The sequence below is a fragment of the Athene noctua genome, chromosome 7 (genome assembly GCF_965140245.1).
Source record: "Athene noctua chromosome 7, bAthNoc1.hap1.1, whole genome shotgun sequence".
In the NCBI taxonomy this organism is placed as follows: domain Eukaryota; kingdom Metazoa; phylum Chordata; class Aves; order Strigiformes; family Strigidae; genus Athene; species Athene noctua.
The window spans coordinates 34,211,173-34,237,769 of NC_134043.1; the positions used below are offsets into that span (position 1 = coordinate 34,211,173).

The following is a 26,597-nucleotide window of genomic DNA, read 5'->3' on the forward strand; positions in this document are numbered from 1 at the left end:
ATATAATTTGCACTGATCTGCTCACCTCCTCTTTGATGTTTCTAACTGCCAAGTTGCAACTGGCAGCAATTCATTTTCAGTGATGAGAGGGTCATTTTCTTCTGAGTTTGAATTGTCTTCTTTTTCTTTGCTTACCTCTTACATGGGTCTCTACTTCTTCCCTGTTTGGTTCAGTAAGAATTTAGGAACTATGTATTGCAGATTTTAGTCTTAATAAAGTAATAGTGTGGTGAATATTTTCATTGTTATCAGTAAAACAAGCAATCATTTAGAAAACCCAAACAAAATCCAAGCCACAGGGGGGCTAGACATATATAGTAAGAAAATGCTTTTTCCATGAAGAATTTATATTTTGAAGGGACGCAATAATAAGAGAAATGTCATTATCTCATTTAAGAATGTGGGATAAAGACCAGAGCAATGAAGTGACTTGCCTAATGGTTTAGGTCTGAGCTAGGAATAGAATCCAGACTGCCTGAATCCCCAGGCAGGGCATTAAAACAGATTACCCTTCTCTCCTCTGAGGGCTGCCTGTTTAACAGCCTGGATTTGATGAAGTATGCACTGTATATTTTGCTTAATGAATTGTGGTTTATCATAATGGGGGTCTTTTCTTTTTTTTTAAAGAATTAATGTTGTAACTCATTAATAGTAAAGTATTTATGGGTTCAATGTGTCACTTCTGGAATGATACTTCTTCCCAATAAAAGGACTGTATCCTGTCACGGTGTTTATTTTTCAAGGAATAAGTACCAGAAAATGCTGCACGGGAGGTTCTTTTCTGTGGTAAGTCATTGCTTTAATTCTGAGAGCGTCTTGTGGAGGTGAGGAGCTGTGAGGTAGGAAGGCAAATCCTCACTTTTCTTTAAAGGAAGCAAATTACCCTGGTTTTGGAGGATTATAAATTTATTTTCCTAAGGCCTACTGACTTCCAACAGAGAGTTCATCTGCATGGGAGCTAAACCTTTTGGGGCAGGAGCTCTCATTTTGTGCTTGCACAGCACTAAGTGCAGCAAAATTCTGGAGTGCTGTAGCAATAAAAATGTGGGATAATAGTAATTCACTGGGAAGAACACTGAGTAGACTATAAAATATATGAAGCTAATATATCCTTTCAAGGACGTTATATCGAAAGAGAGAAATCCTTTCTGCTACTACTGAGTTCAGGAACTTTCTGTATTTGTTATCAGGACACATGCCATTCAAAAAATAGCTTTGTGCAAAGGGCTACCTCTGTTCTCGTTCACTGGGATAGTTTTCCCTGGATTCATTCCTGAGTTTGCTTTCAGTTGCTTCTAATTCCCATTTTAACAGTTATGTCTGAGTGACCCAGCACTGCAAAGCAACTTCTGTTGAAATATGTTTTTTCTCCACTATCATGTAAAAACTTTTAGATGTAGGGAAGTTTTCAGGCTCCAATATGAAACCACAAAACTTGTCTGCTCCCTTACTGGAGTTTGCTCCAAGGCGTTATGAACCTAAGACTAACTTCTACCAATATGGAAGCTGAATTTACCTGTCTTTGTTTTTGTGCAATTTTATGTCAGTCTTTTAGAGGAAGCATTAATTTCCTCATTTTGAAATATTTTAGCAGAAAGAGCCCTTATAATAAGTGATGTGAACGAGTAATAATTGATAATGGATTTCTACCTCTGTGTATCAAAATCAGCAATGTAGTGACTTCTTTCAGAATCTTTAAAATTAGAAGAAATCTGGAGTTTCTTTGCTTTAAAAACAAAACAAAAACCTCCCACCTAAATATCCTAAATATTTGTACTCTTTTTTTTTTAATAAGACAGGAAAAAGAGTTCTGTTTATCGTTTGCTTGCTGTGACCATGTTTGTCTGATATAAAATATTAAACACTGAATTATTTCTTGGAACTACATTCTTAATTACACAGTTCTTTTTGTCTTTAAGAAAAAATCCCACATCAAAACAAATAACATTGAACAAGTCAGGCATTAGTTTACTGTCTAAGCATACCAAGGTAGCAAACTGATTTTTCAACATACCAGGATATGTAAGGAAGCTCTTATCACTGCCATCTATACCTAAATCTGGTTTTGAATGTTTAATTTTTTCTTAGGAATCTGATTCATCAGTTGTTCTCAGCCAAGCACCACCTGACTGAACATTGTATGTGCATATGAAGGTGGGTTCAACTTTGAACGTTATAAATGGATTTTATATATGACTGAAAAGGTTTTACTTACACCATGAAGATAATGAAGAGTAGAGATTTTTTGTGTGTTATTTGATGTTGCTGCAATGAAACAATCTACTTAAAACATACTTCTGGCCATCCCTTGTGATGTTGGTTGGCACTGAGAGAAGAGAGATCATCCTGTAACAGCAGAAGTTTCACTGTTTAGTTGGATACTTGGTTGTGTAACAGCAGAATTTTTGGTGTTTAGTTGGATACTTGTTTGTGGAACCAACAAAAAACCAGATGTGGAACAAGGTTCTCAACCAGCTCATAGAAGGGAGAAGGCAATCAAGCTATTAAAGCCAAGTCCTTGATGTGCTGGCCAATTTGTCCTCATGCACTGGAGAGGGAGGATGTGGGATATTTCTTTGAAGAACAGGTGTAAAGACTATTTTGCAAACCACTCTCTGTGGTCTTCCTAATGGCATTAGCCAGAGAGCCACTGGTGAGGAACCCTCCCTCATGAATGGAGACTATATAGAAATTAGACCATATTAGAAACCTACTTGCAGTAGTTGAATTTTGATGAAGTTGATATGTGAGTCCAATTTCTCCCCTATCCCACCAGCTCTTTCTTAAAGAGGCCTTCTCTACTGGTCAAGAATAAGTATTTTAATTGTTTAGGATTATTCATTAAAACCTTGTATTTGTTTATATGAACTGAAAAATTGTAAAAATGAGTAAAGACATTTACAGGTATAATTTCTTTTTTTTTCCAGACATGCCTTGAATATTACTCTCTTGAGCAGACAAAATTACTCTGCAAATTTTTGTAACTCCTTTGCATTTTTTTTTTCTTTTTCACTCAACATATGGCCCCATTCTAGCTGCTTTATTTTTTCATTGTTAAAAATAGACTTTCTACTGCAACATTTTTTTAGTTCTAATTAAGTCTTATAAAAATTAATTTGTTACAAACTGTACATATGTGATTTCATTGCAAGATAGAAACATAGATTAATTTGCAGTATAGGAAATGTAGGTTAAACCACTCATGATATTAAAGTTTGCTGATAACTCTTCTTATAAAATTGTATTTTCTCCTCCATATATCATTATAAAACTCTGATTTTGGTGATTTATTTTCTTTTTTTTAGATGTCTGCCTCAGTAAAATTTCATTTAAAAATACAGCCAAAATATTTTAGACATTTCCAAGGAGTTGGAAAGATGTGCTGAATTCCAGAAGAGTTTTAAATGTCTCCACTGAGTTTGAAATCTCTCCAGAGATAGTTGCTAATATTGAGGAAACATTAGGTGTTGGGTTTTTTTTTCACGAATCAATGAGGTTTCAATAGATGCCAAAGCATGGTTTTTACTGAGTTGATATTTTAACAATTGACTAATTACCCTGCATGCCTTCTTTGTAGCATATCCAACTTGAAACCTTGTTATTTTACATTTCCATTATGGTTGCACACATAGTCCTCAGCTGATTTGTAAGTGTGCTGTGCTGAATATAGTACAAGCACCAACAATCATTGTCTGCTGCAAAGAGTCATGAAATTCCGAAAGTATGTCCTGACCCTCTTAAAAAAACAGACCTTTTCACAGCACCTCAGAGAGAGACCCCTTAAATTATGATACTTAAAACTACTTGCAATACCATTAAAGAAATCACAGGGGTTAAATTATTCCTGTTCTTTCAGTTTTTGGTAATAAGAGACCTCATGGATTCTGTACTTATTTCTTTAAGTACTATATTTATGGCAGTCGTGATCAAAACTTCAGGGTTTATATCAGTCTTTCCAAGTTATATTAACTTCATGTGCATATTACTACCTAACATGAGCAGGAGGAATCATCTTTGACTTTTTTTTTTTTTTTTTTAAACATTTGTTTTCAGCAGCATATGAATTTGTATGAATTTAGAAGCAATTTAAAAATTTTTCACGTCATCTTTAAGAAAAGTTAAAAGTCTCCTGGGATATACACAACTCATGCAGTGGGACACTGAGCTGCTGCTGTAAAAGATAAAGAACTGGAGAAATCAAAACAGTCAGGCAAATACTGTCTCATACTGGCAAAGATTGAATTGCAGTATGTTGGTGGTTTTGTCCACAATATTTGTGATTAAATTCTTATCCTGATGTAAATTAGATAACAGCGATGAAGCTACACTGACCCAAACCAGCTGTAAAGCTTTTGGTGATTTCCATAAATTATGCCCTGGCTTCCAAGCACTCCTGTTTTTACTTTAAAAAATCAAAGCCCAACCAGTGACTTTTGGCTGTTCTGAGACATGGCATCATAAACTCTTGTCACTCCCAAAACATTTTACACTCAGCAGAGAGGTGAAGTGTATTGACTGAAGTATACAGAGCAGCTTACAACACATTCATTAGAGATCTAGGATCTGTTCTCTCTTTGATTACGAAATAGAAGTATTCATACATGTATGGAAACTCTTTTCATGATTTTTGCAAAGTGGAACCATTTCAACGGGCAAAATTTACACCTACTCAAAGGATAATATTCCAAGAGCTCTGTACATTTCTTACAAGTGGAAAATAGCTTGAGATTTATCAAGGTATAATAGATTATAGCAGAAAGAAGCAGGGATTTGTTGCTAAAAAGTTGGGTCATCTGTGATCAGAGAAGGATTTCATTAGGGAGAAGCATTTATGTATCTGTGTTGTTTTACCGAAGTTATATTATGAAACTGGAGTAACAGTTGCTGCAAACATCAGGATTGTAGCAAAAAAGGTTTTAAAACATAAACGAATTATAATTTAAAGAGTAAAAAAAAAAAGAATTAAAGTAATTGAGTACATTTGTATTTTTTAAAAAAGTGTGTGTTGGCAATATTTCATAAATATGAATGATAACTATATAAATAATAAGATGGATAAGCCTAATTTAATTGAATTTTGTCTTTTACTGTTATCCTAGTAGTAGTTCATGTTTTTTGATCTTCAGCATTTTTGATTCAATATAATATAATCTTTTCCATACTAAGAAACAATCATTTTACAAATAATTTTGTTGCTGGAGTCAATAGGATTAATCATTTTAAGGATGTGCTCTATAAAGACTTTCAAAATTGCACCCTTTGGCTTGCACTTTGTGTGACTAGGGAGCTCTCTTATCTTCCCTTTAAAGAACAGTGCCGGCTTCTATTAATTTGCCGGGAAACCACTGTTCAAAAACCTAATGCATGTAGTAAGTAAACAAGGAAATGTTAAGAAAACAGAAAAATGTTTGTAGAACTGCCAAGTTATTTTAAGCTTTGGAAATGATCTCATAATATGGAAAACTAAAAAGGAATGTAAATGACTTATTTAGTAAAAAGTGAAAAATGACAGAAGTTGAACTGGTATAATTTTTCTTCCTGATAGAATTTCCAATGTTTTTGATGAATGATTCAAAGGAAATTGTTGTGCTTGTCACTTAAAACCATAAGCAATTATCAATTCTCTGATTTTTGGAGATTATGTTGTTAGCAATTTTCTCATTCTGGTGTATCAGTATGTCTGACAATGGGTAATGCAAACAGAGCAATACAAGAAATAACCTATTGTAAGGTTTTTTGTGTGTATTTCAGAGCATAACTCCTGTCCCCACTCTCAAATAATATAATCTTTAACTGCAATCTCTTGTTTAACGCTGGGGATTGTTCCAGACAAACCCCATCTTTTCTTCCTTCCAGTATTTGCAGCCATTTTCATCAGCCACCCTGACAGACAGCAGACAGATTACTCATCTGAGTCCTATTCTCCCTCCATCTACAGTAACTAATTAAACAGTAAATTAACACATATATTAATGTATGATATGCCTTGGTAACAGTGAATGAGGTCCTGTAATTATTCTTTGTACTTCTGTTCTTCTTGTACTTATTTTTTATTCATTGGATCACTTATTAACTAAGATTATAAATTCTTCTTTGATTGTTATCAGAAAAAAAATTATTTGATCTGGGGAATTTATTGTTTAATAAAGCAGGATAATACTCAGGAGAATCAGTGAAAAGAATCTCTTTTTCCTGAGAGTAATATGTTGGACAGTTTTGAATTTCCAAAAACATAAGTATCATCTGGTTCCTGGGAAAAAAAATCTTGAGGTGTTATAAATTTCTTCTTCAGCAAACAGGCAAAGTTTAAACAAAATAGAAGTGCTTTTGACAAAGCAAAATGAGTTCCAAAGTTATATTGCAAAATATAAGTGCATGTTATTAATATAACAATTCTGCTTTTAAAGCAAATAGTGAAACGATAGTTTAGAAATCATGTTTTTTCACAGTCTTCCTGGCTTCTCTTTTTTTCTACAGCTGGATTCCAGTTGGTTAAGTATTTGATATCAAGCTCATTTCTAAATAAATTCTGAAGAGCATCTTGGAAATTATCAGATGCTGGAAGATCAATCTCAGATGCCCTGAATAAATGACAAAAAGCTTGAGTTTGATGCTTCTGAAATACAGGTATTGGCTGATAGAGCAGAATTACATTACCATATCAAAATATTCCAGGTTAATTTTTCAAAGACAAAAATGATATCACATAAAATTATATTTTCCTGTCTAAGTAGGATAGCAAATGAAAATTCACTTTGGCTTTTGTTCGATTATACATATGTCTTGGGAATAATTTAACTTAAGTACTTGACCTTTAAAAATCTGGAATTCAGTTGCTAAAAAGTCTATTTAGCAAACTCTACTGTCTCTTGTCAAAAAATGGGCTGGGAGTTTTATATGGCACATAAAGCTCTATTTTTACAATGGATAACTTGGTGAGTTTCCCATCAAGTCACTATCAGCCTGTGAACATTCAGTAGTTCTATCCACAGGAAGGTTACAACCAGGGACAGAGTTTTGTAACTGATGCTCAGAATTATGTGTACAGTTTGTCATTCTCTGACAGAAATATTCCATGCTTATTTTGGATCTCTTATGACATAATGAGCACTACATATATTATAATCAAATCCTTCAGAATCAACATGCAGATATAACAGGGTGGACGTAAAGGCATAAACTCTGGCCTCACAACATGTCAGCTGGTAAGATCAGCTGATCAGTAAATTTGATCCAAAGCTTTTAAAGGCACTTTCCTGAACATTTCAAAGCAACCTATTTTTGCATTGACATTGTATATCAAAGAAGCTATTTCAGTGTGATTCATATCCTGGTGTTTATAAACACTGTGATAATTTCTGCACTGAATGATGTTTCCACTAAATGTGGAAGAAATGAGCAATATATGTTCTTAAATATTAACATGTTCCATCTTGAAATTCAATAATTGAGTGTTTACCATTCTGAGATCAGTCTTTGATGACTCTCTCATTAACGTAACTCACCATCATATGGTGCTGTTGCTCTGTACTGCTCTGTTGGTTTCATAGGCTTTGCCAGGTGGTGACTACACCAACCTACGGACAGCTCACTCTTGCTGTCCTAGCCACCCCAGGTCAGTTTGTGCAGAATATGGTCATTTACCATGCCCATCAGTCAGACAGTATCCTTCTTCTCACCTCTTTTTTTTCTAAACTTTTGAATGACACTGTTTTCCATTGTATTTAGCTAACAAGCCTACAGGCTTTTCCCCTAAGGCAAATTATCAATTAATTACTGTTAACTTGAATACAGTAGCAAAAATGAGTTACCTTATTATCAGCTAGAATTTTCTGATTTTCATTATTTTTTTTCAGTTTGGGTTGGGTTGTTTTTTGTTGGGTGGGGTTTCTTTTTGCAGGGGGGAAGCAGTTGGGGTTGGTTTGTTTCTTTGCTTGCTCGTTTTCTGATAAAACTTCAAACTCTGACGTGTAAAGGCAGTGTCTCTCCAGATTCCTACAGCATGTAGTCCTCATCCTTTATGGAGTTTTGAATATTACAGAATAAAAATAAATGGTGATAATAAATAATGTTCTACTCATTTAAGCACCTATTATTACTATTAAGGTGGAGTTAATAGCAGTTTTGTGTGAGAGATCGTTCTGGGTGAAAAAAAACCAACCCTAACAATAAAAACCACATCATCTCTTACTGCAGCCAAATATTTGTAAACTGAAGTTGCTGAGAGCCTAAATGATAACAGTCATCTTGCAAACAGATGGGACAGTCCTGTGTTTGTGAACTTTTGTCCTAGGAAGCAAGAGGGTAAAGGAAAGGAGGAAGGATAAAATAGAAGAAATGCTCAGTAATATTACTTATTGCACAGTATTACCTTGCAATTATTGTTTCCTTCAGGCACATGTGTCTAGTAAATCTCTAAAAATAGTCTCAGAGTAATTCAGATACAGCAGGTAGGTGTCATTTTGAAAATTGTCATTAGATGTTTGTATAGCTGTTGGGTTGTTTCCTTTTCTTAGCCCAGTAAACAGAGTGACAAAGTGGTGTTCTAGACTATTAATGATAAATGGATTAAACTGTGTTCTACAAAGAGAAATTTACACCCTGTACTTTCAACTGAACTGAAAAAATACTTTAAAATTTGAAATAAAGACAGTGCACTTTTTATCTCTTTAAAATCTTCTACTTTGAGTTAAATTAAATTCGTAGGATTTGCGGAGGTGTCAGTGTGGTCTGAAATTTAGGTGAGATGGTAATGTATTTAAGAATGATCACTCTGCTATGTGGTAGTGTTAAGTGCTCCTCTACTTTAAGGAGTGAACTTAGTTGCAGAATATTTTAGTTTTTGATGTTCTAGAATTCTCTATACATCTTGGATGACATTAATGCAGGGTGTTGATATTCATTATTCAGGATTTTTTACATCCTGTTTCATAACTGGCAATGCAACACTGTTTCATACACAGTGAAATTGTTACCACTTTTGAATCTGGTTAGGTAGGAAATATTCTCTACAGAGATTCATACGTGAAATCTCTCAGTGGTTTTGTTCATTACCTTATGCTTTCTGAAATATGCTTTATTATTTTGCAGAATCCTAACATGCTCATCATATCTCCCTCAAACTCCACTGACACTATTCCTCCAACCATTACAAATTGTCCATAGGCTGTCACTATAACTGCTGAGAGACATATCCAGTACGGGTCAGCTGGGAACAACCTGAAATTAGTGCCAACTGTGTAGGTGCTTCTGTATCCACTGCCTCCTGCTGCCAGAACTTGTGGGCTCAGTGTACAGCCCATGATGAGACTGGAAACAAAGGCTTTACCGCTTAAAGTAACCATCAAAAGTAAGTGCTATTTTAGGATAAAGCTTACCGAGTTTGACTCTGGATACTGCTGCCTCGTTCATGGTTCAGTTTCCAGTACCAAACTCAGTGTCTCTGTGTCCATGCACAGTTTGATGTCAGGTCCACTCTACCAAAGAGTATGAATATTTTAGGTTTAAAAATAGTTTTCTGTCTAAAAATTTTTATGCTAGCGAACCAGCTCCTTCATGGTGTATCACTTTAGTAGTTTAGGGAAACACTTGTTTACTAGGGAAAAATTTTTATAAAACCTGTTATTTTACAAGTTGAGGACTTTGGTGACCAATGACCTCTAGCTGTCTTCACTGCAGTCTGATCACTGTGCTTGATGCTGTGGACAGGTTCCTGTAATGTTTGTAATCTCACTAATAAAGCTCTGCATTTACACAGGAAGAATTCCCAACATTTTAGAATGCAACAATGAAATACACTGAGCAATAATGTGATGATGTACTATCACAAACACACATTTGCTTGGAAAGCCATTGCAGTTGTTGCAGCCCCTCTGTGCAGTGTTCTGCTCATGTGGGTACTCTCTTTAAGCACTCCATTACAATCTGGTCACTTGTTCAACAAAGGTAAGTTTAAATTAGTTTAAGCTGTGTACCAGGCTCAGACCTTGAGCCAAAGTGACTGAGGTATGCCTAGAAAGGTCATCATGCCTTTCTTCAGTAGAATTGGGCCAAGGGGGTGGTAGATCTGGTAAAGAACATTTGTAAATCTTATTACTTCCACTTGAGAGGCTATCATCTTCAGTAACACAGAAGTTTTAAAACTAATTTAAGAGTGTTCCCATAAAGGATTGATAGCCTTTAAGCATTAGATTGATTATCAGTCCTATTTGTGTAACTATGCAGAAAGAGAATGCTTCCTAGTCAGCAGAACTTTTGAGAAGGTTTTGAAGTTTATTGCTCTAAATTCAATGAGCATTTTAAAAATGCAACCAAATGTTCTGAATTAAAGTCATAACATTGAAAAAGTAGTTATTATAAAAGTGAAAAAAAGAAAACTACTTTCTCTGGCTTGGTTTCTTATAGAAGACAAAGCACGACTACAAAGGTTCGTTGGCATGATGGCAGAACATGAAAGAAGTTTATTGAGAATGGGAACTACTTATAATAAAACATCAGGAATGGCTTTAATAGAACTTCCAAAATGCTTTTTGAGATGTTTGGAGTTTGCATGTTCTCTCTGATTTCAGGTATATTAAAAAGTCCTACAAACATATTCAGCACTATTTAGCTTTATGTTCTATAGGTATCATCATTTAGCCTGCTTTTAAAATTCTGTGGGAATAGTCTTAATGCTTGTTTCATTGTGAGTTTCAGATGAAAGTTGTGGTTTCTTGGGGTATCTTATAAGTTACATGTTTTTTAAACATATTTTATGAAAATGCAATTTATTACCTGTCAAACCTGAGCAGGACTTCACTTTGGGGAGGAAAACAAAAACAAAGGTTAATGTCGAAGGTATCTTTGACAGTGGTTTGCTGTAAATGGTTTTACCTCTTTGAATGTAGAAATCTGAATGCTACAATAAATTCATAATGTTTTTAGTTGGCTTATACATATTGTTTAGGAGTAATGTAGTAACATAGGTTGTCTTAGCCAGAATAATACTGCACCGGTTGTGACCAGCCAAGATGACTGTGTTATTCAAGCTCTCTCACTTATTTATTTTAGAAAATTAGTTTGGCTGCTTATCAGGAAGTGACTTAAGAAAGGAAGCATAGTAATTCAATTATCAAACACTCCTTTTTCTAACTCTTGTAACAAAATGCATATGAACTCAGTGTAAGAAAAACATTTATTTGCAGCTTCTTGTCTTCAATAACTCATTATGTTGCATGCAGCATGCTTCACCCTAGAAAGTTTATCTGTGATGGGGGAGGCAGGGAATGACAAAATCTAAGAGCACCTAAAATATATCGTTCTGTTGTAGGCAGCGATATTATTTCCAGGTGAAGTAGCTCAGTTATCTGTTTGGATGAAATAACTCCAGCTCTGGGCCTTGTACCCTTTGCTCCTGATTGTCTTGAGACAAGCAATCAGAAAATCTCTAGCTTGGGGACCGTATTGCCCCCAGGGCTGCTCTTGCTTTTTGTCAAACACTGAGTTTGGATTGCTGAAATTGCAATGTGTCCTCTAAAGATTGTTGTTAATACATATTAAGGAACTGAAAAAATGATAAAAATTGGAGAACATTCAGAGCGAGTCACTGTTCAGAGTTCACACTCTCTTTCTGTCAGTGAGAAGGAAAGCAGCCATATAAGAGTAAATTCACAAAAATACATGTCAGGCTGCAGAAGTATCTTAAGAGGAAATCTAGCTTTGGAGAAGGCTTCTGATGTCTATACATTTTGGGGTTTTTTTGCCAGCTTTTACTTTCTTTACTTCACACATACAAATTCACACAAAATAATTATTCATCCTATGAGTTGAAAAAAAACCCCAAACAAACCAGTGCCAGATTCATCTGTGTTTTCATTTTGGTAGACAAGTCATCTTCACTCCACTTTCAGTATTATGCATGGTTTCAACATGCAGCTACCTAACCTCTATGAATAGTGTGACAGATAATAAGTTCATCATATATTGTCGAAGTTGGAAAGAACTCATTATTTTTTCATATCATTTTAAAGTATAGGGACCATCTGGGAGGTTTTGTGACAAAGAACATGTAGCCTTTCGTATATGCTTTCATGCATGGTCAGCAAAGTGTCAGCAAGATTTGTTTAGTGCCCATTCTGCAGGTAACATGACAAAAACTGTAAGCAGAGCCTAGCACTTCTGTGTCCATAGTTGGATAGCTATCATTCTGGGGACAAGTATAAAGAAACAATAATAGGTACTTTGTTGTAGGAGAGAAAAAAAAATCATCCAAAGGGCCATGTTGTATGAACAGACTCAAAATAATTAAATAAGAAAATTAATATTTTCACTTCTTTAAAAAAAATATCATTTGAAAGATAGCTATGTCAGATATTTTGCCAACAGTTAGTACTTTTCTGCACTAATTCAAAGGAGTATGCACAATACAAATTTGTGACTTTTTGGACTCTCCATTGCAGCAGGCTAGAATTTCACAACTTCTTAGCACTTCAGATATGTTTCTGAACACAAGGCAAGTGTAATAGTATAGGGACTTAAAAACCTAAAAGAGGAAAGAGGAGATCATCAGAGAGACTCAGAATAACATTGTAAAGAGGCAGTAACACCAGCCTATAGCTAAACGATAACGTAATTTATGATACTGGATATAATAATCTTGCGAAAGAGGTGAAGGCACAAAGCTTTATAAGTAGGTCAAAGTAAGCATCCTGCCTGCCTCAGCTGACAGAGCATATCAATTCCTTTGGAAGGGTGCCTCTATGGAGAAGTTGTTGCCTAACCTAGCTGCATGAATCAGCAATCTGACACTGCTGCTTTGCAATGGGATGAGAGCTGGACCGAGGTCTTAGTCACTAGTCTGAGTAGTTATGTTACTGGGACAACAAATGTAAAGTGTAAACTTCAGCTGTTCAGAGAACTTTCCAAGAAGAATATTGGCACAGTCCTCCTATGAGTAAAACTGGAGTTTTGCAGCTTGTGCATCACAGACACTAACAAATCTTAGTGCTATTGTGATCAGATAAAGCAAAATATTTGTAATCTTATTGGGTTGGGCTGGGGAAAAGATGTCTGGAGTCATGGAAGGGCCACATTGTTTGAAACTGTCTGAAAGGAAAGAATTTCTATTGCAAAAATTGTCCTGGCAAATTCTTCTCCTTTCCAAGATAGACAGATGAGTGTTTTAGATGCAAAAACATGATTTTCAGATTGAATATAAACCTGAAATGGTTTAAGAATTTTAGTGTACTGACTAAAAGGACAAAGCCAAAATCATCTGTCTCTTTTGAGTGACATCAGAAAACGTGAAACAAATCCACAGTTGTCTTATTTAGCCTAAAATATCAATGCTATGTACAAGATTTTTTAATAAAATCTCATACTATTGCTCAAGGTGGGAAACTCCAGAATGTTATTAAAGATGTTAAGACAGCTTGCTGTTATGTCTTGAAAGGTGTTACATGCCTAGCATTATATATGCTGTTATCAGACTGAGTGCTGTATGAGCTGGGGGAGGTGTTTGTTTAAAGCCATCGAGGTGATGTGTATTTTCCCTAGTACCAGAAATCAGATACATTTAAATAACCTGCTTAATTGCAAGTCTTTGTACCGCATAATGCTAAAATACATGAGAAAAACTATGAAGTAGACATTAGCTGGTTTTCAGCTGAAATGGGACAGGGCACCCACCAGAAGGGATTCATCGACAGTAGATCTGCCTTGTTATATCCAGTGTGTAAACGGAATAGTATGGAAATGCTGGTAATGTGGTTTTATCGCTGAAAGGCCAGTGTTGTGGGAGAACTTTGTAAAGGCAGCTGGGGCTGGAGCTGCAGGCAGTAACATAAACTACTGAGGCATAATTCTTGAGTTCATTCAACACTGCTGTTACAGACTCATCATAAAGCTTAAACAGTGCGTTTGAAGGGAGTTAAGAATAACTAATCTATCCAGAGCTTTTGAAAGATGGCTCTAGAACCTGAACAAAATAGCTGGTAGGAAAGTAGGATTTTGCATTTAGAGCAGATCTGAATATTTATAAGATAGACCTACTCTGCAAGCAGGGATTTAGAAACAGGGATCTGCACCAGCACTTAAAGCACGGGTGAGGAGAATAGCTTTTAGGTTACTGAGTTTGAAATGATATTACACGTTGACAAAAAGAAAATGACGGGGAGAAATAAATCCAAGGTATATTGGCTATAATGACAAGAGAGGAGGGAATATTGGAAATTTCAGCATTTCAGAAGTTTGGGGTTTGTGTTCCATATTTTTTGATGACTGTTACATATTTTGATTTTGTGTTCCGTATTTTATCATAGCCTCTTCAAAATAATGACCTTCTCTCCCGGGAAAATAATTTTTTAGATAATAACTTCAACTTGTTCTAAAAGTAAACAATTATTTCCTTCACTATTTCCTCTATATTTGGAAACTGTCATGCAGTAAATAACTTTTTTTTAAAAATTAAATGGATTAATTTTTTAGAGGGGAGTTTAGTTATTGTATTTCTTCTGGAGTGATGGAAATGGAGTTTAGTCTTTAAAATTTGTTTTATTGCCATTCAGTTTAGATCTTCTATGTGCTAACAAACCACCGCTGATGGAGACCCCAGCAGCAAAATGAACAAACAGCACCAATTCTGCATCCTGTTCCCTATGAAGGGCACTGATTTCCACCAAAGAGTGCAGGCCTGGCATATTTCTGTCAGATTTCTTATATGACATACTTTTCTCATTTGGATGTATCTTGGGCAATGACAAAGGATCATATACTACAAGCTTGCACAGGTAAGGCAGTCTTGAAAATTTCAACGGATTTAATTGCTTAGAGCTTTTTGCTGATTGAAAGCTTGTTGATTAATGCATTAATTTGCTGTTATAGAAAATCATATTGAATGAGCATGACCTAAATTGAGAAAAGAATGGGTTTGTTTCTCTGTCTCCAAGTAGGCTGCCTCTTGGGTGAAGATTATGATGTCAGATATGCTGAAGTATATTGAGTTCAGAAGAGTTGTATGGGAATAAAGCCAAAGTTGCTGGGGAATTGGCTTGAGTATATAGCCTTCTTTAATGCTCTTGCAAACACTGGTTGCAATTTCTGTGCTTTTGTGCATTTGTAAAATACACATACGCTCACACACAGATTTTTAGTGACACAGTTCTTCAAAGTTTAAATGTAAGCTTTCTGCAATGTTTTTTTCATTGTGTCTTTCAGCAAACCCAGATATCTCCACTTCTTTTCTCTAGAAGAATGGTAAACTACTGTAGTACATTATCAATGTCATGACTATTTGCTGAATGGTGGACCATAACAAATATGGAGTTATGTGGCATTGTACAAGAACAATAATTTTTTAGCATAAAATTATTAAAAAAAGATTCTTCAAGGACCTACGATAAGGGATCCTGATTCATAAAGACAAAATGTGCCCTTGAAGTCTTGAAGAGCCTTATTTTTTCTTCCCTGTTAGCTCCTGATGGGATGACTGTGCTTGGAGATTTGCCAGAGTAGATATCCAGAAAAATTATTGACGGTTAAAATGTTTTGTTCCAACATGAATAAAGCAGAATAATGAGAATAAAACCACAAAACCCTCTTTTATTCTGGAGGAACAGTGTCCAAAAGGGGAGTTCTGGAATAGCTGTTGTGGTAAACAGCCAGTGTAGGAAGCACTTGCTGCTGGGTACTGTAGTGGCTTTTTAAAAAAACCTTTATAAGGAAGAACGTTAGATGTTGAAAAGAACATCTTGGCTCTTAGAGCAGAGCCAAGATAAACTCAGAGGAGGCAAGAAAACTAAATAACTAAATATTTAAACAAATGAGGACCAGAATATGTTTGGCTCTGTCCAAATTCTCATGAGAGGTGAAAGTCTCGAAGAGCTCTTCTCATGCAGATGTTCCTATATGTGTTACAGGAAAGAATAAGAGAATAATGCAGCACCAGACAGTGTCAGCTAAAAAGGAAACCTGAACTACTCTGCAGTCAAGATGGCTGGGTGGTCACAGACCTTCACTGAACTGACAGGTAAAAATAGATCTTGTCATAAGTATTTAGCTCTGAGAGTTCATGTCCTGCCTACGGCTTTCTGGAGCTCTGGCAGTTCAGGTGCGCCACTTGCCCTCCCATTGCAGGCTTCATTAGGTCTGAGGCTCACATTTTCTTGGGACTGCAGTCTTCAGAGGCAGTTAAACTATCTGTGGATGAATTGACTTTGAATCTCAAAGCAAAGTGGAATAATTTTAATGACACATAGTTGGAGGAGATATAATATTGTAATTCCCTATCACATGGCCATGTTAAGTATTTACAGATGATGAAGAAAGCTTGCAAAAATAAAATGACAAGTTCAAAACCAGTGGGGAGAAGCAAGATCTATTTTGCTGAATTGTGCTGTCATCACTGAAATGAGAACATGCTGCTCATATCGTCTATTTGTTACTGAGAGGATCTTATGTTCTCCATTTTTAAATGGCTATTTATACTGAAAAGCAATACTATACATCAGGAAAAGTCTGTTTGGCCTTTCTCTGCATTCAGAAGAACATACTGGATCGTATTTCATGTATCTTTAGTATATCCCTTGAGCTGCATTGTTTGAAAAATAGAATATGAAAATGGTGATACAGTAATCTCTACTAGGGTTATCCTTTAAATTTAAACATCACCCTTATGCAATGAAGTTTAATCTTGGACCTGTAATTATCAAGCAGCAGTGCATTATCTGGACTGTTCAGAGTCACACTGGGTCCAGAAAAGGAGATTCTCTACAGGATCCTGTAGATGATTGCAATGAAGCAGCAGTGATAAACACCCTCTAATTTTAACAACAGAGGGGTACCATTTTTGCCAGATACCTCTCTGTTCTTTTCAGATGCACCCTGAAGCCAGATGTACATATATATTGTAATACATCAAAATTTTCAGTGCATTATGGGCCTAGAAAAGGCAATAATTTGGGTATTAGGGTTTTCTGAAAGCACTGTTAATTTGATTTTTTTCATTGTGTATTTTAATGTACTTCAGAGCATATTCTTTCCCTTTGTGGTAATTCATATTCTCCAGTAAATGTAAATTATCTGTGACTTCAAGAAAAGAAAAGAAAATAATCTTTAAGTGAATGTTGCTAAACACCTGTTTAGCCTGTCTATCAGTATGGACAGATGACTATCATACCCTTGATTAGAGGACATGCTCCTACTGTCAGTTTTAAAATCTGGTGGTTTTCCTGCATGTAGGTGATAATAAACTTTCAGAGACTTCAAATAAATGCTTTGAAAGAAATGTATAGGACTTCAAACAAAGATAGTGCGGAACCTATATGAGAATTACAATGAACACAGAGGTTGCCGGGTCAGCTGGTCAAATGCAGTCGAGTGCATTAGTTGAAATCTATGGTCTCAGCGGTTAAGAAGCGGGTGAATGGAACATGCCAAAAAGGTGTTCTGTGTGTAGACTACATAGATGCTACTGATGTGTGAATGTGACACCAATACTTATTCAAGGGTTAGGTGGAAGCAAGCAGAGCAAACTTGATTTTTTAAAATTTATTTAATGACGCAAATCCACATTTATTTAATCCAAACCTATGCTAGTACTGTAGAATTTAATTGGTTACAGTTCAGAGTGAGCCATTGCTAGAATAATAATTTTCGTTATATTCATATATTGTTGTTTTCATCTGCAAGCAAAGGAGACATTATTAAAAAAAAAAAAAGTATTTTCAACCTTTAAAAATATTATGCTCTCCTCTAGACAGTTAGCTTGGTCTAGATTTAAACTCCTTTTCTTAAGTCTGTGGGAACTTTCCCGCTTAGTCTAGAAACAGGGGATATTGTTTAAACTCTGCAGTAAATACTTTCAACAGTAAATACTGATTTAACAGAAATAGGGATGATTTCTTTATCTTGACATCCATTGTAGGGAACTGGGCTGGATGGCTAAGGGGTTCATCATTTAGAATCATTGTAGTTAAAGCCAGATGATATGATATATTATGTTGTGAATAAAAGAAGGAGACAGGGGAGTTAAGGAAGGAAAAGGAAAAGGAGAAGCATGTGTGAAGTTGCTACCCTATCCTTTCTTTTAAGCATATGGGCTGTGCCCAGTGATGCTCAATGAAGAAGCCTCAGGCTTTCTTTAAACTTCTCCTCTCGTCAGCATATGTGTGTGCCTGGAAAGCAAGTGGAGAATGTCTGTAAATAGAGGGATATGCAGGTTTTGTTTATTCTGAATTACAATTCTTCTGCAGTGATAGAAGAGAGACTCTTTTTGGAGTTCTTAAATCACTGACAGTTCGTATCTGTACAAATTTTCTTTTTTTTTTTTGGTAACACTCTATAGGCTTTGCATGCTAATATTGTCTTTGTGTATTTGCAGTATTGCCACTGGCTGGCAGACTGTTCATAGTGTCTATGTACGTTTAGTAATCACATGCTTTATTTTATGCTTCTGCTGGATTAGAAAAATGATGAATTCTTAGATTGTCTGGCTTTCAACTTGCAGCTGCCACTGCATGCAGAAACTGATGGGGATTCCTTCTCCCTTCAGTTGTTTCAACAGCATTAAAAAGGCATAAACAAGGAGTGATTGAGGAGAAGGCCAGAGATTCCACAACACAGCAAGGAGAGTACAGCCAGAAAACCATCTCAGTGTATTCTTCTGTGCAGAAAGGCACAATGCCAGTTATTCCACAGTGCCAGAACAACTTTACTGAGGAAATGCATGTGAGTTAAAGACTCTCTGAGGCTTTGCTTCCTTCATTCCCAAGCCAAGTGTACCTCAATTGAAATAGAAAGTCAGTGAGTGCTAGTGACTGGCCTGCTGCTCTCCTCCTGTGGTCTCAGTGCAGCTGATGGGGTTGGGAAAAGGGTGCTAGGCTGGAGCAGTATTACCCCTGTTCCCAAGAACTTGGGAATAGCTGTTGGAAGGGAAAGTATCTTGCAGGGATGTGGATACCCACTGGGTGCTGGTCTTTGGTGAATACTAAGAAATGAGGGGAGGATTTTATTTGGAAGAATAAAAAAAATCATGCCAATGCTAGTGTAGTACTGAGGTCAGCGGTGGTGGGAAAGAGAGTAAGGTGTAAAGCTCAAAATATTTTGCTAGCATGCACATAAAAAGTGTATTTTACCACTTTAAGTGTGCTTATTTCTAAAAATACACATTGCAGGACTTCTTTTTAAAAAAAAAATCTTTTTTCCATTATATAATGAAATAACATAACTTTATGTAGTACTGTTATAGTCTGCAACAAAAATACATTTCCAGAATTCTGGTGCTAACATGTTTCCATTTTTGCTTTCAATATTTTCTTATTTCTGTGAAAGCTTCCTTAATCAACTTTCTTCATTAAGAATTTCATATATTTCAATTACAGATCATTCTAATCAGCTTTTTAATTACGGCTAGAGCAGGCTATTTACAGCACTCCTGACTGTTATAAACAAGACCCTGTGGGGAAAAATAAGAAGAAAAGAGGTGACTAACTTTAAATGAAAATGAAAAATAGCTACTGTCATCTACTACTCTGAAAAAGAAAGGGAAACATTTTCTATACCTCGTAACAAATACAGACCTGGACTGGAAAATACTCTGTGTCAGAGTCCAAACCTTGAAATTATCTGAAATTAAATTAATTTTACCAGAGGTATTTGCTATGAAGATGTTGAAGTAATTGATATTCTTTCTAAATTCTTGTAGTTAGTCCATTGCATCACCGGGATAAAGTGTATCACAATTACGTTAATTTGAGATGCTTTTCGTAAGAGAGTTGTGAATATGAAAAACAAGGCAGTAGCACTGTACTATATTACAAACCTCAGAATAGAAATACAACTTTATCATGATTTTTCAAGTCATCTGAAATCTCTTGCAGTCAATTTTGTTCTTGTTGCAGATTCTGAAGTATCCATGGTGACTATCTTCCCACAGAATATCGAAAGAGACCTTTGAACAAGGAAACTCCTACTGTCATCATCTGCCTGAAATGTGACGGAAGGAGCCAGTGCTTGAAGGCAGAGTTAGGAGTCTGTTAGGAATGACAAGACGGGAGTCCCTTGTGAGTAACAGAAACAAATTGGGCTATGGACACTATTCTGTGGAATATATGGCCGCAGTTCCTTCCAGGAAACCTAGCCAAAACCACTTTCGAACTCTCTGTTAAATGCACGTATTTGGCTCATATTCAAGGTTAGCTAAGTAAAATGTGATTAAGTATTTGTGGCCCTAGCTCTTCACTGATACTTAAGGTCTTACATCCAGTGGAACTTAGAGGACAAATTCATTGCCATTTGTCTAAGTCTACAAGTATGTGGTATGAAAGGTAAAAAGACTCTGATTTTAGAACTTTCTGTAGCACAATTATAAAAATAGGAACTAAGCAAATACATACTTGTATTCAAGCCTATTTTCTACTTTCATAATCTGTGCATTCCTTACGTATGTATTTGCTGTAGAAGTTTAGGATTCATTCCTAAACTCTGCCCCAAACTCTGGTGTTCTACTGATTAAGGATACCTGTTAAAAGAGCAGGCGTATTTTACTAGTGATAACCAATGTAACAGCGTAATACAGAAAACATGCAGTAAGAAAAAGCAGAATAGTGCACTTAAAGCAGCAAACAGGAAAAAAACAGGGTAATGCATTAAATCATTACTACACGAGAGAGAGAATGGAGATTAAGAAAGATCCGTCACCACCTGCATACTTTACCATCACCCAGCCCCGCAGTGGCTGGGCAGCCCCGGTCACAGCGAGGGTTTGCAGAGCCTGTCCTGGCAAGGGGGAAATCCTACGCGGTGCGTCCACCCGTAGGTGAGGCTGCCAAAGTCGCTGTGAGCGGGTCCAGCTTTATATACCAGAGATCGACAGGCCAGAACAGCCGGCACCTTTGTTTTGAGTGGAAAATTTCTGGTTTCATTCTCCTGTTGGATTCCACCCAAAGCCTGGCCAGGGCTTGGGGGAAACCAAGGGAGTTTCTGACAAGGCCAGATACTTGGGTTCTCAGCCTTGAACAAGGCTAAACAAGGGAAGTTGGAGACATTCTCTCCTCACTACTGACTATATTTTGTCTAAGCTGCTTCTGTCACTAGCGAGTTTACATACTTTGTTAATGATTAGAGACTAAGTTAGCAGCTTCGGCTTGGGGCCTGTTGTTGAGGCTTCAGTACTTCAATGCTTTAGCACTTTTTACATCGCATAAGCGCGTTGTTAGAACTTGGTACAATGCCTACTAGCACAATGATTCTCAGTTATAAAATGTACAGGATTCATCTATAGGTCAACTCTGGCTTGGGCCGGTTGTCCAAGCCTTAGCGCTTCACTCTGGTCACAGGCCCATGGGGACTTCAAACCATTTCTCTACATAAAAGAGTATGCTCTTCCAGGTCAGAGAAAAGGGAACATTGTTACCTTACACTAAGAAACAGGAAGCTTGTGTTCTTGGGCAACTCTAGCTCCTGCAGAACTCCGTTTAGATTGCCTGTATCCCAGGTGACTGCACCTACCATTAAAACTTGCTTTAACCAGACAGCACCAGGGATCCCAGCGCCCGTGCTCACCTCTTTTTCCTTTGTGGCATTTTTTGGTTTGTCACTGATTGTGGAACCTGAATTTCAAGAAAAGCATGATCGTCTTAAATTAAGAATTAACAATAATGTGTAAGCACTTTTTAAAAAAACATGCTTTAGAGGCTTTGATTTTCTGTATTTATATTCTGTTAAATTCAGATAAAACAATGTAGTAAGCTTTATGTGAGTTAGCACTAATCAGAAGATTTCCTCCCTTTGTAACAGTTTTCATTTAGAAAATGATGAGTTTTGTTGAGGGGAAAAAAAACTTTGAAGCGGTCACTAGAATAGTAGTTGTAAATATCTTTATAATTCAATGTGCACATTTTTATTTTGGGTAGTGATAAAACTGAGTTTAATTTAAAAAGCAGTCCTATATGTCATTTTTCTCAAATGAAGCATGATCTCCATGTGGATGGATCCAAATTCTTCATTTAGACAATATGTTTTAAAAGTTATTAAAAATATACAGCTGTGGAATGATAGATTATAATTCTAATTATAAACAGGGCGCTGTCAGCTCTGAACTTCCACTGAGGCTCTTGTTACAGTTTAGAGGCAGGCTCCTGAAAAAGAGAACATTCACTGTGTATAAGCATGAAGTGAGAGGGAAAAAACTTTTGCTTTGTTCATTGATTATTATTTATAGGAGTAGTATATATAAAGATAGACCTTACTCAGGCTTTTCTGTGAGATTTGAAAGAGGTTGGTGTTTTTTATAAGGTTTTTGTGTCCAGACCTGTGTTTATGTGTTAAATGCATTTCATGTGTTATGCTGTGTCAATATAAGAATTATCCTGCTGTTCCTAAAGGGTTTCTAAACTCTATATTAGTTGCTTCTGGCCTGATAGCTAATGTTGTATCTCTACATAATCTTCATAGCAGCCTTCAGCAGCCACATGCCTGTAGGCTGGAATGTGTCTATCGGCACATCCACCTGCTTTCCCCCATCCTCCACTTGCCTATTCTAGTTTCAAGTACGGGTTTGAACACAAATTGTTGCGCCAAACAAAACGTGATATGATGCAGAGTTTTGCATTTAGTTTCAGCTTGTCCTTTCTCAAAAGGTTAATAATGACTCTCAGTGAATAGAGAGCCCTCACTGTAGTCCGGCACTAGCTATGATTACTCTTGCTCATGTTCACTAAGGTTTTAATTTTAACTCTGTTACTTTAATTCTATTAATTTATCTTCACTGTGCAGTAGATCAGTTTGCAGGCTTAGTGTTAACAGTGGGAATTTCTCACTTTGACACGTATTTGCTCTACTAGTTTGTGTCTTCCCTGCACATTTTTTTTTAGAATCCAATAACTATGAAAAGCTAAATCTTTGGATTAGAACTTTTACTTCAGTGGTGACTGCCCTGCCCTGACAAGACTGTGTAAGATATACTAGTAGAGCACTTGTAATATTTTCAAAGGATGTAATCTTCGTATTTTGCAGAGTGGAATGGTATTCTGAGTCAATAGATGATATGAACATTGGTTGGGTTTTTTTGTTTGTTTGTTTTCTATGATATTTGTTTGCATGTCTGAATATGATAAGGCTTCCTGTTCTGTAAGAGCATTTCCTCTTTTAAAATTATGTATAAAATGTAAGAGTTGCTGTTTACTCTTATCTATGGAGGTTAGAATGCTATGTTTTCTTTTTCTTTCAGGAGCAAAATACTGTGTTTAGATGCTTTTAGGCACATATACTCCAATTGCAAATGGTACCGTGGGTATCATTTGTGTTACTTTACTGCTGGGCATAAGGACAAAATGTTGTAGATGGTAACATTTGGATTTGGGGGATTGGCTTTACTTCATTTTCTCTATAGTTATATAAAAGTATAATTGTTAAAGTAATAGATTGAACTCTGTATATGCAGATACAGACTGTATCACTGAGAAGTAGTAAATGGTAGTAGTAGGAACTGATAAATAAACAGTAAGCTATATGCTTAGCTGGAGTAATAGATATAAATTAGTATTAGTAGAGTCTGTAACAATTTCCACTGACTGACATTTGGTTTTAGGAATTAGAGATTGACAAATTAACCTGGAATTACAGGCTCCTGCTCAAAAGTCAGGAGTGGGAGTTGGGAGGATTATGACACAGTGTTAAGATCCCTGTGTATTCAAATATTGCTTAGCTCAATTAGGCAGTCTTATTTTTATTTTTGAGTACATTTCTTTAGCTCAGGATTGCTTATAAACCTTAGCTGAAATGAGATTTCAGAGTGAAGTTGTTTTAAAGCCTCAGGACAATGATTTCTTCCCTTTCCTTCTCCACCCTCAACCACTACCACTCATTCTTTCCTGACATCCAACCTCAAAAAGATTCTGTCTCTCTTAAAGCAAACAGAGGCACAGTTTTAATTATTTTTAAAAGGTTTTAAAAAATACTGCTCTTGCCAAGAAATAAACAGAGCTAGGCTAAACAACTGAGTAAACAACTTCTGTAATTCAGTTTCCACACTATTTTGAGCATTTTTAAAGTCAGTCACCATTCTCTGGTTTGTACATATCTTCCCTTCTAAATTGTGAAGTGACCCTCGCTCTGCTGTCTTCTAGAGTTGTTACAGCTCCATGTGCAATGACAATATATTCTTCTTTCTATTATTGTCTGTCTCCTAAACCCACCACCCCATAAAGTCCTTAAGCTATGTAGTCTTTAATTGTTTTTATAAAAAAGGGTAACCACCCATTTATTTATTCTTCTGAGCATGTATTCACTCTCATGCTTTCTTTTTCCCAAAAGGAAAAAAGTAGCTTTTTTTTTTTCCCAGTACTGCCAAATAGCCAAGGTCCTCCATCATTCCATGTCCTAAGCACAACTTCATCAATTGGACACAGGCTACATCCCAACATTATCACTGGTTAAACCAGTTAATCCATCTTCCAGCTTTTTCACATGGACAATGAGGTATGAATTATTACTACTATGTGTAAAGATCTTGAAAAGCTTTAGATTTAAAACAACAAAAAAAAAAAAGTGCAGTGTACTTACCAGCATTTATGTGCTGGTTTGGTATATTATATACTGAAGGGATTTATGCAACTTAGATGTATATAAAAAAGTAAAAAAGTTGAACTAGTCACCATAGCTTATTCCAGTTATAACTATTTTATCACAGCTCAACAGAACTGAAACTTAATTACCAATTAAGGTAAGATTTCTAGCTGTATTCCTGTCTCTTCTGGGTTATGTTATCACCCATTTGGAAATAAATTACAGGTGTAGGGCCATGGCCGCTCCTAGTCTACAGCAAGGCCGTTAATAGCCTTAAATAGGATTTTTTTTTCCCCCTCAGTTGAAGTTTTTTGTGCTATTTTAGCTTTTAATCTTGTATCAGAAAGAACCTGTAAAGTCATCATATGTGCTCATTTGTAAATCAAATCTCTAAAATGAGGAAATTCAGGTCCAGTGCAGTATTGAACTGCTTTTCATGGCTATAAGCTAGCTAATAACGAAGAACCATGTTTGTTTACCTAAGACTTTTAACAATTCTAGATAGTGATTTCCTGTATGCCTTTTAATAAAAGTTTGCTGAAGGAGAGGTTTGTTGGCACTTCCTGAGCTGTGATCCATACCTTCAGTTCACTCAGACATACAGTCTAGGAGCATCAGTCTGAGATGAAAAACAATGCAGACAGGTTATAGGTTATTCTGAAGTTGTTCTGCCTGATTTTTAGCAGCTGTGGTAGAAAAATCACTGAAATGAGTTACTGTTTCAATTTTTTTTTTTTTTTTTTTATGGTTCACTCTGGAAACAGGTAAGCAGTCCAGTTCTAAAATGTAATGGGATTTGCTCAAATGCATACAAAAAAGGACACCCCAGTTTCAGATGACTAAATTAAACAGAATTCCTGCAGCTCGCACTTGAAAACAGATGCCTGAATTTCATGTGTTGTCACTGTAGGTGGAAGCACACTTAACCCAGTTAGTTAGCTTATGAAACTTAGACCTGCAACAGGGTAAGGAGAGCTGAGGTTGCCAAATGTAACTACAATTATAATGCTTCCCCACTAGAGCTGCTACACCCATGTGGCTAGTGCCCGTGCTGAAGTGCAAGCTGGGTGAGCAGTAACTTCAGTTGTAGATTAAGTACTCATATACTTTGGCATTTCTCTTCCTATATTAGAGTGGTTTGATCATCAGCTGATACCATTCAGAAGATTAGCAATTAATTACATCTCTCAATCTCTTTTAATTCAGATAAGCTTCAGTATTCAAAGAGCAGACTCAAGTCTACAGATAGAAAATATACCTGTCATTCATAGCTTTTGTGCATGCACCATCAACTGTATTGGGGGAGGAATCTCACTCATTTTTTCTATTGCTTTGCTTCTTGTAGGTGTTACAGAACAAAACAGCTTCTGCACAGGTAAGTTTTTTTGGTTGAGATGTTGTTGAACACCATGTTGAGAGGAACTCTATCAAGACTGATGAAATGAAGAAGAGAGACACGCTTCCTGCGAGCTCATGATGGAACAGAAAATTTGGCTTCTTAAGTATTAATAACTTTTTATTAAAAGGCTGATTCAGGAGACAAGAAATAGGAATATAGAGCTTTTGAGTAAATAATCTTAAAATGACTTCTATTAAGTCATCTATGCAAGCTTCTTCCAGAAATGCAATACCACTATGCTTAAAAAAATGTATTAAATAAACACTTAAAAACTGAATAACTGTAAATTTAACACAGTTAATAATTTCACACTTCTGTGAAAGTCTAGTTTAGATTAGCTTTGTGTCCATATTACCGCACAAGAGATTTGAATAAATGTAATATTTTATTGATCACAAACATAATACTTCAGCAATTAAAATGCATGATGATTCATATGAACAAAGTGAAAATAAAGAACAACCAAAAACTAACTTCACATTTTTTTTCCATTTCTTTCTTAGTGTAAGCAATAAATACAATGCTATCGCTTCTATTAATCTTATTTACATAGTACAATACTTGAATGTTGCCTGGTTTCCAGCCCAAATGTTTCATGACGTGAAAACGAGTACATGTTGCAGCATTTCTACAGCCAAATGCTGTAGTAGATCATCAC

The 26,597-nt window shown here is 36.0% G+C and overlaps 1 long non-coding RNA gene across 4 annotated transcripts; it reads left to right on the plus strand.

Moving 5' to 3' along the window:
* The first annotated feature begins 581 nt into the window (after window positions 1-581).
* On the plus strand, window positions 582-26,164 carry LOC141962428 (uncharacterized). Of its 4 annotated transcripts, XR_012633945.1 has the most exons (9): window positions 582-786; window positions 2,089-2,154; window positions 6,478-6,627; window positions 9,091-9,349; window positions 14,544-14,765; window positions 15,894-16,003; window positions 18,482-18,702; window positions 19,875-20,036; window positions 25,886-26,164. It is a non-coding gene; the product is annotated as an uncharacterized LOC141962428 (long non-coding RNA). The 4 variants fall into 4 exon arrangements; XR_012633943.1 differs by lacking the exon at window positions 25,886-26,164 and having other exon boundaries at window positions 19,875-21,242; XR_012633947.1 differs by lacking the exon at window positions 25,886-26,164 and having other exon boundaries at window positions 19,910-21,242.
* Window positions 26,165-26,597: the final 433 nt, after the last annotated feature.